Below are 11496 nucleotides of genomic sequence, written 5' to 3'. Positions count from 1 at the left end.
GTGGCTGCATGGGAACCAACTGGTGGAAAAGGGGGCCTGGGTGGCTGCATGGGAACCAACCGGTGGAAAAGGGGCCTGGGTGGCTGCATGGGAACCAACGGTGGAAAAGGGGCCTGGGTGGCTGCATGGGAACCAACCGGTGGAAAAGGGGCCTGGGTGGCTGCATGGGAACCAACCGGTGGAAAAGGGGGCCTGGGTGGCTGCATGGAACCAAGCGGTGGAAAAGGGGCCTGGGTGGCTGCATGGGAACCAAGCGGTGGAAAAGGGGCCTGGGTGGCTGCATGGGAACCAAGCGGTGGAAAAGGGGCCTGGGTGGCTGCATGGGAACCAACCGGTGGAAAAGGGGCCTGGGTGGCTGCATGGGAACCAAGCGGTGGAAAAGGGGCCTGGGTGGCTGCATGGGAACCAAGCGGTGGAAAAGGGGCCTGGGTGGCTGCATGGGAACCAACTGGTGGAAAAGGGGGCCTGGGTGGCTGCATGGGAACCAACCGGTGGAAAAGGGGCCTGGGTGGCTGCATGGGAACCAACCGGTGGAAAAGGGGCCTGGGTGGCTGCATGGGAACCAACCGGTGGAAAAGGGGCCTGGGTGGCTGCATGGGAACCAACCGGTGGAAAAAGGAACATCCTTGGCCTGGGTGGCTGCATATGGGAGACAAAAGGTTGTTCAGAAGAAGCACAAAGTCACAGGAAAAAAAGGGCCCTCTTTTGATGTAGCGCACTTGAGCTGACACGGATATAGACTTTATAGCCTTTTCTTTGACGCAACCTGCTGCCCTTAACCCCCCCCCCCCCCTCCCCTCCTCCCCTTCTCCACCATCTCAGACCCACATATGTGTCGCTGCTGTGTCGCTGCAGGGCAGAGAAGAGAAGAGAAGAGAGGGAGAGAGAGAGAGAGAGAGAGAGAGAGACAGAGAGAGGAGAAGCCATATAGCTGTGTGGGAGCCGGCTCCCGTTCTGTTCCCATGGATGGGACGGTCTGGATTTGGGCGACGGGGTCCGGCTGGTAAGACTGAAGGCCCTGGGGCACTCTCTGTACCCGTCACTGACCAGGGGCTGGAGTCTGGGGAGAGGGGTTAGGGCGGGGGGGGATGCAGTGGTGGTCTGTTGATGGTATACTTGTGCTTGCAATATGGGCGATAATGCATGGCTCGGGAGCCGTTTGTTTCCCAATGCAATATATATATATATATATATATATACTTCCCATAGTAGTCCCACCATTATATACGCTCTTCGTCAGTGCAGAACAATGTGTACACGACATCTCCCAACTGTGGCTGTTCTTCATCGTATACCTAGTAAAAAATCCATGTGTTCATTTCACTCCGAAAAGTGTACAAATGGTAAGAGTTCCATGCATTTGATCCTCTTAATAGTTAAATTTAACACTGAGGATTATACTTGTCTACATAATATGTGTACACACTGTATATTATGGTCCCCGGCACTCACAGTATTTCCATACGGCCAACAACGCAAACGTCTCCCCCCCCCCCCCACCACCACCACCCTGTTTTATCCTTATTAGTGAACCCACGTGCACCTCCAGACTTTCGGCGGCTGTGTGCACACATTAACAGATCTAACAGCAACATTTGTCCCACTTTCTTACAATCTTTTCCCCCCACATTTGCATAAAATGCTATAAGAGATAAACAACACAGTTACTTACAACCCTGCAGAAGAAGAAAAAGAAGAGGTTTAATATGTATCAGCGACACTATTAGCTCTCTGCGTTTATGCTCTCCTGCCTCGGCACAAGTGTGCGATCCCGTCGTCCCACTTTCCATCTAAACCGGTGGCTACACACATTCTGATGCGGCTGATAGGCGGTAATTAAATGAGCCGGGGCTGGTTCCTTTGCCCTGTAAACTGTCTCTCCTGGGCCCGATAGTACATGGAAATACCAGCTCAGAGGATCCGCGTTCTGATGTCTGCCTGGAAAACACACGCCTGCTCCCAGCCCCGTGGTGGGTGTGTGTGTGTGCGTGCGTGCGTGCGTGCTGGCGTGCGTACACGTGTGTGTGTGTGTGTGTGTGCGTGCGTGCGTGCGAGTACATGGAGCACTGGCTTTGGGAATCGACTTAATGAATCTTTTAACCTCAATGTTTTCTCCCCGCAAATGTATGCACATCATGATCTGTGTTTGAAACGCCGGGCCTGATATTCATGATTTATTTATTTCAAGAAATAAAACGAGAGGGGGGGGTCTGGGGGGGAAGGGGGGGGGGGGGGGTGGTGGGTTTGGAGATACTCTGGGGTATTCTCTCGGGATTGTTGCCATGGCGTCGGGGAAGATGTCGGGCGGCGTTCGCCAAACAACCCTCGAAGGAAAGGAGCGTTTCGGAGTTTTTAAGTATATATTTCGACGGACCGCTCAGGCAGTGGTTGTCAAAGTGGGGTTCGGGGACCCCCCGGGGGTGGGGGGGGAGGTCCTTGAGTGTGTCCCCTGCTGGCTGTCGGTTGGGAACCAAATGGACCCATGCCGGTCTGGCTGGCAGTCTGTGCACGGCATGGCAAACCCGTCTGTCTTCTTTTTGGACTTCAATTACTACCTCCTCGTCCCCCTATTTTTGCGCCGACTGGAGCCGTTCAGCTGTCCCCCCCGTCACCTCCTAACCCACCTTCAAACATCTCCGTTGTGACAGACGAGGGGAGGGATGGGGGTGGGTGGGTTGGTGTTGTGGGGTGGGGTGGGGGTCTGGGGGACAAGAGAGGACAGTCAAGCCCCCCCCCCCCCCCCTCCCCCCCTCGCCCCCAGCTCAGGTTTCGTGGGAGCGCACCCTTCCATCGCCAGCCGGAGCCGCACAGCCCTGCCCTCTCTGAACCACCCCCACCCGTCCCCGCCCCCCCCCCCCCCCCCCCCCTCACCTCGGCCTCTCTCACCATTACACGTCCCCGTCCTCCTTTACCTCTCGTGCCCTGCCCTCCAGATTGGCTTGCGCAGGAATGGCAGCAGAGAGAGAGAGAGAGAGAGAGAGAGAGAGGGGGAAGAAGAGGGATGTGGCTGCTCCCCTCCCCTTCCATCTGTCGAGACTAGCGGGATCAAATAATAGGATTCCGTCCCGGAATAGGAGATAATTGCGGTCTGTATTCCCACTCCCTAAGTGTATGATATTAACCCCCCGCACCCCACCCCACCCCACCCCGCACTCCGCCGGCTATAGCGAGGCCGTCCCGGGCCGACCGGCCAGGGGAGGGGGGGTGGGGGGGGCTGGGGGGGGTGGAGACACCGTCGGGCCAGATGGCACCGTGTTTTGATATCTGAGCCATGGGGAGAGAGAGAAACCCGGGAGGTCAAGTTGAAGTTCAAGTCCAAAGGAGCGCTGTTTCACTCCCATCATGCTCTCTCTCTCTCTCTCTCTCTCTCTCTCTCTCTCTCTCTCTCTCTCTCTCTCTCTCTCTCGCTCCTCTTAACCTCCCCCCCCCCCCCTTTCTCTTTCTCCCACGCCGGAAAATAATATGAGTGTCATTCAAAAAAGAAAAGAGGACGTGTTCTCGTTCCTGAGGCCTTGCGTTTTCACCTGACACCCGTGCACCCCGCCCCCGACACCGAGAGCAGGTATAGAGATGGAGTGGTAACCCACTTATATGTAGGCGTAGGTTTCGCATGCAAAGGTGTCGGGGTGGGGGGTCGGGGGGGGGACGGGGCACGGGGCTAAAGGTGGAAGCGTCGTGCCCAGAGAGCAGGGTGTGGTTTTAAGGCCAATAGATTCAGTCGTCTGGCCTGCATACGGTAGCAGGGGGTCAAGAACAGATGGGGAAGGGTTACATATAGGGAAAGAGGGGCCGGGCCATTCAAAATAGAGATCCATCTTATGTTTTTTTTTAACCCCTTTATACGATTCTATATGAATGCCTTTCTAAATCCTGACAGTTTTATGGGAGAAAAAAAAAAAACCCATGTCATTCTCAAACATTTTCATGTCAAGGACACCCGGAATTATATGTATTTGGCCACCGGCGCCGACCCCCGTCTGTAAATATGTTGTTCCAGGGACCCCCCCCAACCCCCCCCCCCCCCCTTCATGCAGAAGCAAATATTTTAGTTAAAAACGTTAGCTCCGAAAGAATTTTCAATTCTTCATTTGCACTACATTTTTCTGACTTTTCAAAAAAATAGCTGCGGCACTATACGAGCTTGTAGATCTGCTATTGTCCAATAGCTAAAGTATAACATTTAATGCTTTTTCTTTTTTAAAACACCAAAAGGGGTTCCCGTCCTGAATCTTTCACTGTCTGTCCATTGGCATGTCAGAGAAGAGGTCATGGCGATGTATTAAAATACTGGCGTGAATGTCAGGAGGTGAGCGTTGCAGCCAGCACCGTATATACGAGCGCAGAGCGGCCGGGACGCTGAAGATGAATCACATTACGTGGTTTATTATATCCAGGGTTATGGTTGACAGATTATGGTAATGAGTTGTTAATCTGATTACGTATATCATCACAAAATAAACTCCGAACTCGTGCAGATATTTTTGGAGAGAAAAAAAAAGTAAAAGTGGACGAATACTTAGTGGGACGACTAAATAAATGTTTCAAGAAAGTCCAAGGGCACTTTGAACGCGCCGTGCCGTCGTACAGACAATTGTACGGCTTGAAATAACTTTGCAGTATTAACCCATTTTGCGCGGGAACCCCTTTTGGTGTTAGCATTACGTTATGCTTTAGCTATTTAAAAATAGCAGATCTACAAGCTCGTAGCGCGCCACCGAGTGGCGCGCTACGAGCTTGTAGGTCTGCTATTTTTTTTAAACTGTCAGAATTTAAGACATTTTTAGAATCTGATCTCAGGTCAAAATGCATTAAAGAACCACCATTCTTCTGTGCGTTAGAATCTGATCTCAGGTCAGAATGGGATAAGCAAGGACTGCAGGAGCCTGGCCCCACGAGGACTGCGAGTTCGTTTTGGGGAGATGCAAAGCGACTTCAAAACGATGTCCAATCGTGACATTTATAGCTTCATACCAGTCACTTGGTATGTGGGGTGTTGTAAGTTTCTTTTTAGATTTTTTTAGAAGTACATTAAGGCAATTTACCTCGCCGCACTGCCACGTTGCAGTGGCTTACATCACGTTAAAGTTTTTAATGAGAAATCATTATAGTCGCTGATGGACATTTTGGGGACTAATCTCTTTCCGACCCTGTTTTAGTGTTTACATTTCGCAGACGACACCAGACCTGTTTTCTGACGCAAGTTTGTGTTTTCTCTGTGGCCATTATAATAAAAATAGTTTTTTTTTTGTTGTTGTAATATTTCATACTTTTTTAACGATTGACTGTTTAGGCATTTAGCAGCCGATTGCCCCAAAACAATCCGAAAATAACCTTGATACTTTGTAGAATATAGCCTTAATGTGATCCTTTCACCCATAAGGGTCCTCTCTCTCTCTGTCTCTGTCTCTGTCTCTGTCTCTGTCTCTGTCTCTGTCTCTGTCTCTGTCTCTGTCTCTGTCTCTGTCTCTGTCTCTCTCTCTGTCTCTGTCTCTGTCTCTCTCTCAAATCTTTATCCCAGGATTTTGTAAACCATTTTTCACCCGGTGCCTAAACTGTAGTCCTGGTCGCTGCTCTCCCTCTGCCAACCTCTGGGGGGAGCAACGCACTGAGTTCATGCTTCCTTCAATGCATGAGGAGTCTAGCAGGCCGCTTCTTATCACCTGACAGAGGGAGTGCGTGGAAGGAACGTTATTCGTTCTTCCAACCAGTTCCTTTCCCCTCCATCAGACGCCCCGGCTGGCCAGAGGGAGGCAGTTTAGAGACTGCATGATTTTTTGTGAGGAAAGGCCCCCCCCCCCCCCCCCCCCCCCACACACACACACACACACACACACACACTGTGGCACTGATGACGTGGAGCAGAGAACACGTCCCCAGCACGGTGGGAATTGAACCCAAAACGTTCTAGCTTCAGAGCTTGTTAAGTAATGGCTGAGAAGAACACTCGATACCTTGTTCCATTGAAAAAAACAAAAAAAAGTTGGAAAAGGAAATGATCACTTATGTCCTCGACAATAACCCCCCCCCCCCCCCCCCCCCCCCCAAAAAAAAAAAGAAATCCCCCCAAAATATATTTAACATGTCAAGCTGAAAATGCTGTCATTGTTTTAGGATTTAAAATCTTGAAATTAAGAATCATAAAATAATATGACAAAGCGACGGTCATCTCTTCACACTCTGTACACGGGAATAAGAGAAGAGAAGAGAGGGGCTCCACAGTCCACACAACCATTGACCACTGGGAGTCTCTCTCCTCCTGTCTCTCTCACTTCTCTCACCGTGTATATCAATCTCTCTCTCTCTCTCTCTCTCGCTCTCGCTCTCGCTCTCGCTCTCTCGCGCTCTCTCTCGCGCTCGCTCTCGCTCTCTCTCGCTCTCTCTCGCTCTCTCTCGCTCTCTCTCGCTCACGCTCGCTCTCTCGCTCGCTCTCTCGCTCTCTCGCGCTCTCTCTCGCTCTCTCTCGCTCGCGCTCGCTCGCTCTCTCGCTCGCTCTCTCGCTCTCTCGCGCTCTCTCTCTCGCTCTCTCGCTCTCGCTCTCGCTCGCTCGCTCGCTATCTCGCTCTTGCGCTCTCTCGCTCTCGCTCGAGAGCGAGAGAGAGAGAGCGCTCTCGCTCGCTCTCGCTCGCTCGCTCGCTCTCGCTCGCTCTCGCTCGCTCGCTCGCTCTCGCTCTCGCTCTCATCTCATCACGTCTTTGGTCCGACGTACAGTGAGTCAGCGCGCGCGTCGGACGCCGCCGGTGTGCGATAGGTTCGTTGAAAATGACGGAGGCGGCTGTTTTGACGCGCGGCGGTCGCAGACGGTGTGTGATGGGCTCTCGCTCCCTCGCTCTCTCTCTCTCACAGTCACCATGACTCCACCTAGATACTGTGCACTTGGATACCAACTCTCATGACACAAATAGACCTCTCGACCAACTCCCAAGTACAGTGTTTGTGCCCATTCCACGAATGCCTCCTAGTTTGCGCAGTTTCAAGATTTATTCGTTTTCAGAGTAAAATCTGCCATATCTCTAGGGCCTTTATTTTGAAGAATTCCCCAGCTAAAAAAAGGGTGGTAGGCCTATGCCTGGACTTATCTGCTGTGGAGTGTGTGTGTGTGTGTGTGTGTGTGTGTGTGTGTGTGTGTGTGTCGCATTCCTGAGCCAGTAATCCAATATTTAACTTAACTAATTCATGTTAATGGGAGACCAATATTTAAAACATTCCTTTTGATCCCAAATCAATAGATATATTAGTTAGGAACTTCTGTGTGGAGGATTCATCTCCAAGGGGCGCTTTTTTTACACAGATGTGTAAAAATGTCCCACTTTTGAACAGTGGACTCTGAGGGAGCATCACGTCTTTGGTCCGACGTACAGTGAGTCAGCGCGCGCGTCGGACGCCGCCGGTGTGCGATAGGTTCGTTGAAAATGACGGAGGCGGCTGTTTTGACGCACGGCGGTCGCAGACGGTGTGTGATGGGCTTCAAGACACCCTGTACCCCCAACCCTAAACATAACCCCACAGGAAGCCACAGGTTCGTCGAAATAGAAAAAACTTTCGCTCTGAAAGAATATATATTCAAAGATTTGTGCCGTGTTTTTACGATAAAAAATTAAACTAGAAAAAGTGCCCTTCTGGGCACAGGTCTCCACCAGGTTATCCACAGATCCGTGCAGTTAGAGGTGAAAACACTTTTCGGCCAGTTATAGCGCCACCTTGAGGCTGAGTTGAAATTGTTCATGTGGCATTTCGTCCTCGGCCTAGTGGGAATGTGGGTGCACAATTTCAAGGAAATCACGCGATGTGTTCATGATTTGCAGCATTTTGTTTGAAACTGAGCACTCCTGTGAACTTTGGAAGCCAATCTTAACCAATCAGGATGGAGTCTGATAAATCTGAAAGACCCGTTTCGTTCAATGGCTCTAGAGAGACTGTGTACCAATTTGCGTGATGTTTGGACCAAATCTGTAGGTGTACTGTGCAAAAACTTGTTTTGCACAAAGCGGCCTCCTGGTGGCGCTATAACAGGCTGTTCTGGAAAGTTTGGGGCAGAGGTTCATCGTTGGCATCCAGGGAGTGTGTGTGCAAAATATGGCATCGACCGGGTTAACGGTGGCCGAGATTAGCTGTTCACGGACACACGGACACACACACGGACGGACGGACACGCGGACGGACGGAGTGCAAAACATACTCTCCCCACATGCCTTCGGCCTGGTGGAGACAAAAAGCCGACTTACAGGCTTGTAGCGCGCCACTGATAGCGCCACTCAATAGCTAAAGTTTAACATAATAATGCTTAGTTAAAACACCAAAAGGGGTTTCCGACCCAAAATGGGTTTTAACCTGCCACGGGTTAGTTGTAACCGGCCACGCATGTTTCGGGCGAGCCACGGGTTATAGTTTCAACCTGCCGCGCATGTCAGGAGGACGCTTTCACAATGCTGTCGCTGTCCGGATAGAAACCTTTGTATCTCCATATATTTCAACTCTGTGTAGTTTTCTTTTCATAACCAAATGTCCTACCGCTTCACCACCAAGAGTGTCGCACAAAAGTAGGGAAAATAATAACATTTTCAATGCTTTCATTAATATATATTATATATATATAACTTTTCTTTGGTATACGACGTACAAGGTTTCGAACCGAAAGCGACGAATGCTTTGTTTGTTCCTCGGAGCGCCGAGGGGTGAAGGGGGCATCATCACCGGGGGCTCACATGTCACACATTTGAATCCAATTGGTGACCTATATGCCCCTCCCCTCCTCGCCCGCCTGCCTATACTGCGAACTATCTGATAAAGCACAAATGCAATGAAAATCCTTCATGAAAATGTAATCAGGAATACCGTTTTACTCCCACAGGTCACTCCTCTCTCCCCTCCCCTCCCCTCCCCTCCTCTGCTCTGCGCTCTCCTCTCCTCTCCTCCACTCCTAGCCGGGAGTTATTGTGATTTAGTAACGATTTGTCACTGTCACTTTCGCCTCCTATAGTGCCTTTGTCTGGGGAGGGGCTGCCCTGTGTGTGTGTGTGTGTGTGTGTGTGTGTGTTGAAGGGGGGGGGGGGGGGGGTTCAACCCCTGACGTGGCCCGTCATCCTCTAAGCCAGACATTCATTAATAAGGGTTAATACTGGCTAATTGTAATCCAATTAATAGCAGGCTGCTTGATGGACCCTTTCTGAAGGTTCCCCTCTGAACACCGGGACCCCCCCCCCCCCCCCCTTCTGCTCTTTTCACTCCCTCCTTCTGTAAAGCGAGGAGGAAAGGGGACGAAAGAAAGAAAGAAAGGAGAATCAGGGCTTATACCAATTACAATGGGAACATTGATTTAATGTCGTCTGGGACTAAAGCAGGAAGGTTAGCCTACTTGCTCTCGCTCTCGCCCTCTCTCTCTCTCTCACACACACACACACACACACAAGCGCGGATATGTAAACGCGACAAAAGAAATCGTCCACAAGTATAGTTGCCGCACATTCCCTTCAGTGGTATCAGCAATCTAACATTTCCCTTACATTCCAATTTAATACATTCTTTATCAGCTCCATGATATATACAGTGTATACGAGAGAGAGAGATAGAGAGAGAGAGAGAGAGAGAGAGTTAGAGGGGGGGGGGGGGTAGAGAAATAAGATGGGGACGGCAGAGTGGACCTATTTGTGTTTATGGTTTCGCGGGGAAGGAGATAAATGACCTCCCGTTTTTATTTGGTTTTAATGAAGTGGGGATTGAGGGACTCCCCCGGCAAGCAAGCAAGCACCTCTCTCTCTCTCTCTCTCTCAATCTCTCTCTCTCTCTCTCTCTCTGCGCCCTCCTTCCTCCCTTCGCTCCCTCCTCTGCGCGCCTCTTTCCGTGTCGCGGTGACCTACATGCAGGTCGGAGGAAAAAAGGACATCGGGTGGCGGTGGAAGGGGGGGGGGGGGGTGGATGGGGAGGGGCGGCGCCATATAGCGGTAAACAAGAGTCACCTCTCCTCCCTGGCAGGCAGTGAGAGGGTCACTGTCAAGTATACCGTGCTTCTAAGTACCATTTCTAAGTACCATCCGGAGGTACTTTGACTGTACTGGTGGTTTTCTATGTTGTGATATTGATACTTTTGCTTGAGTTAAAAAAAAAAAAACGTTTTTCCCTCTTCCCACCTCACCTCCAGGTGACGACGGCCGAGAAAACAACAACGACGACATGTGGGAACATAAAATGAACGCTAATGAATCTCCGCTGACCTGGCGGGGGCTAAACAGGCGTCGCCGCCAAGGTGTGTGTGTGTGTGTGTTGGGGGAGGGTTGGTCCCACGGGGGACGGGGGGGACGGGGGGGGGTGCGAGGAGGTCGTTATCCTCCTCGTCCCAACCTTTGGCTCACCGGCGCGACACGCTCGCCGTTAATTGGACGTTATGGCCCACCCAATTAAGGCCGCGCGGCTCAAAAGGAGCTCGGCGGCCAGGGGGGAGGCAAACAAGGAGGCCAACGTGACACGCGCAGCTGGGCGCGCACACACGCACACACGCACACACGCACACACGCACGCACGCACGCACGCACACACACACACACACGCGCGCACATGCACACGTGCACGGGTGCGCGCACACATACATAATATAAACACACTCCTCCCTCCAACCCCCACTTTGCGGCTTTCCGTGGGACTTCATTAAGAGTCTGCTGAAGGGCCCTCCTGTGGGAAAAAGGGGACGTGGACTCGCACACATGTAGAACACACACACACACACACACACACACACACACACACACACATACACACATGTATAAACATGTTTTGAGAGGATATGGACACATGCATGCATGCACTTGTTTACGGATGTACACACACGTGTGGCGTGGGTCGATAGGCTACAAGGCATGTTGCACTCCATGCTGGACTTTGATGTTTTGCACTTAACTCATTCTGACCTGAGATCAGATTCATACGAGGTTTCCACTGGACACACACTGGTCTTTATTAACCCATTCTGACCTGAGATCAGATTCTAAAAATGTCAGTCGTTCTTCGATTTTTCAAAAAATAGCAGACCTACAAGCTCGTATCGCGCCACTCGGTGGCGCGATATGAGCTTGTAGATCTGCTATTTTTCAATAGCTAAAGCATAACATGATGCTAACACCAAAATGGGTGCCCGGTCAGAATGGGATAACTCATTTTCAACCTTATCTTCATAATTATACCTGGTCGTATAATGTTCGTTATGAGATGGCATGTCATTTCCCTCCACTCACTGTCTGTGTCTCATTGGTGGACAGTTCAGGAACCCGGCCTACCTACCAATGACATCATCAATGGGGATTCCGAGGTAGAAACCGCACCGCATCCGTCTTTATGGAAAGTATAGCTTGCTGAAATAGAAGCCATTGTTCTTGCATCAATAAAATCTTGTTTGAAAAGACCGTCAAATACAGTACAGTCCATCCGTCCGTCACGCCTCGTGACACATACTTTACTACTGCCCATAGAGCCCTATTGTGATCCCGGACATTTTTTGTGTAAAAACGA

The sequence above is a fragment of the Protomyctophum parallelum genome (assembly GCF_964188405.1).
Source record: "Protomyctophum parallelum genome assembly, chromosome: 20".
Classification (NCBI taxonomy): domain Eukaryota; kingdom Metazoa; phylum Chordata; class Actinopteri; order Myctophiformes; family Myctophidae; genus Protomyctophum; species Protomyctophum parallelum.
Note: the sequence above shows the minus strand (reverse complement) of the source record.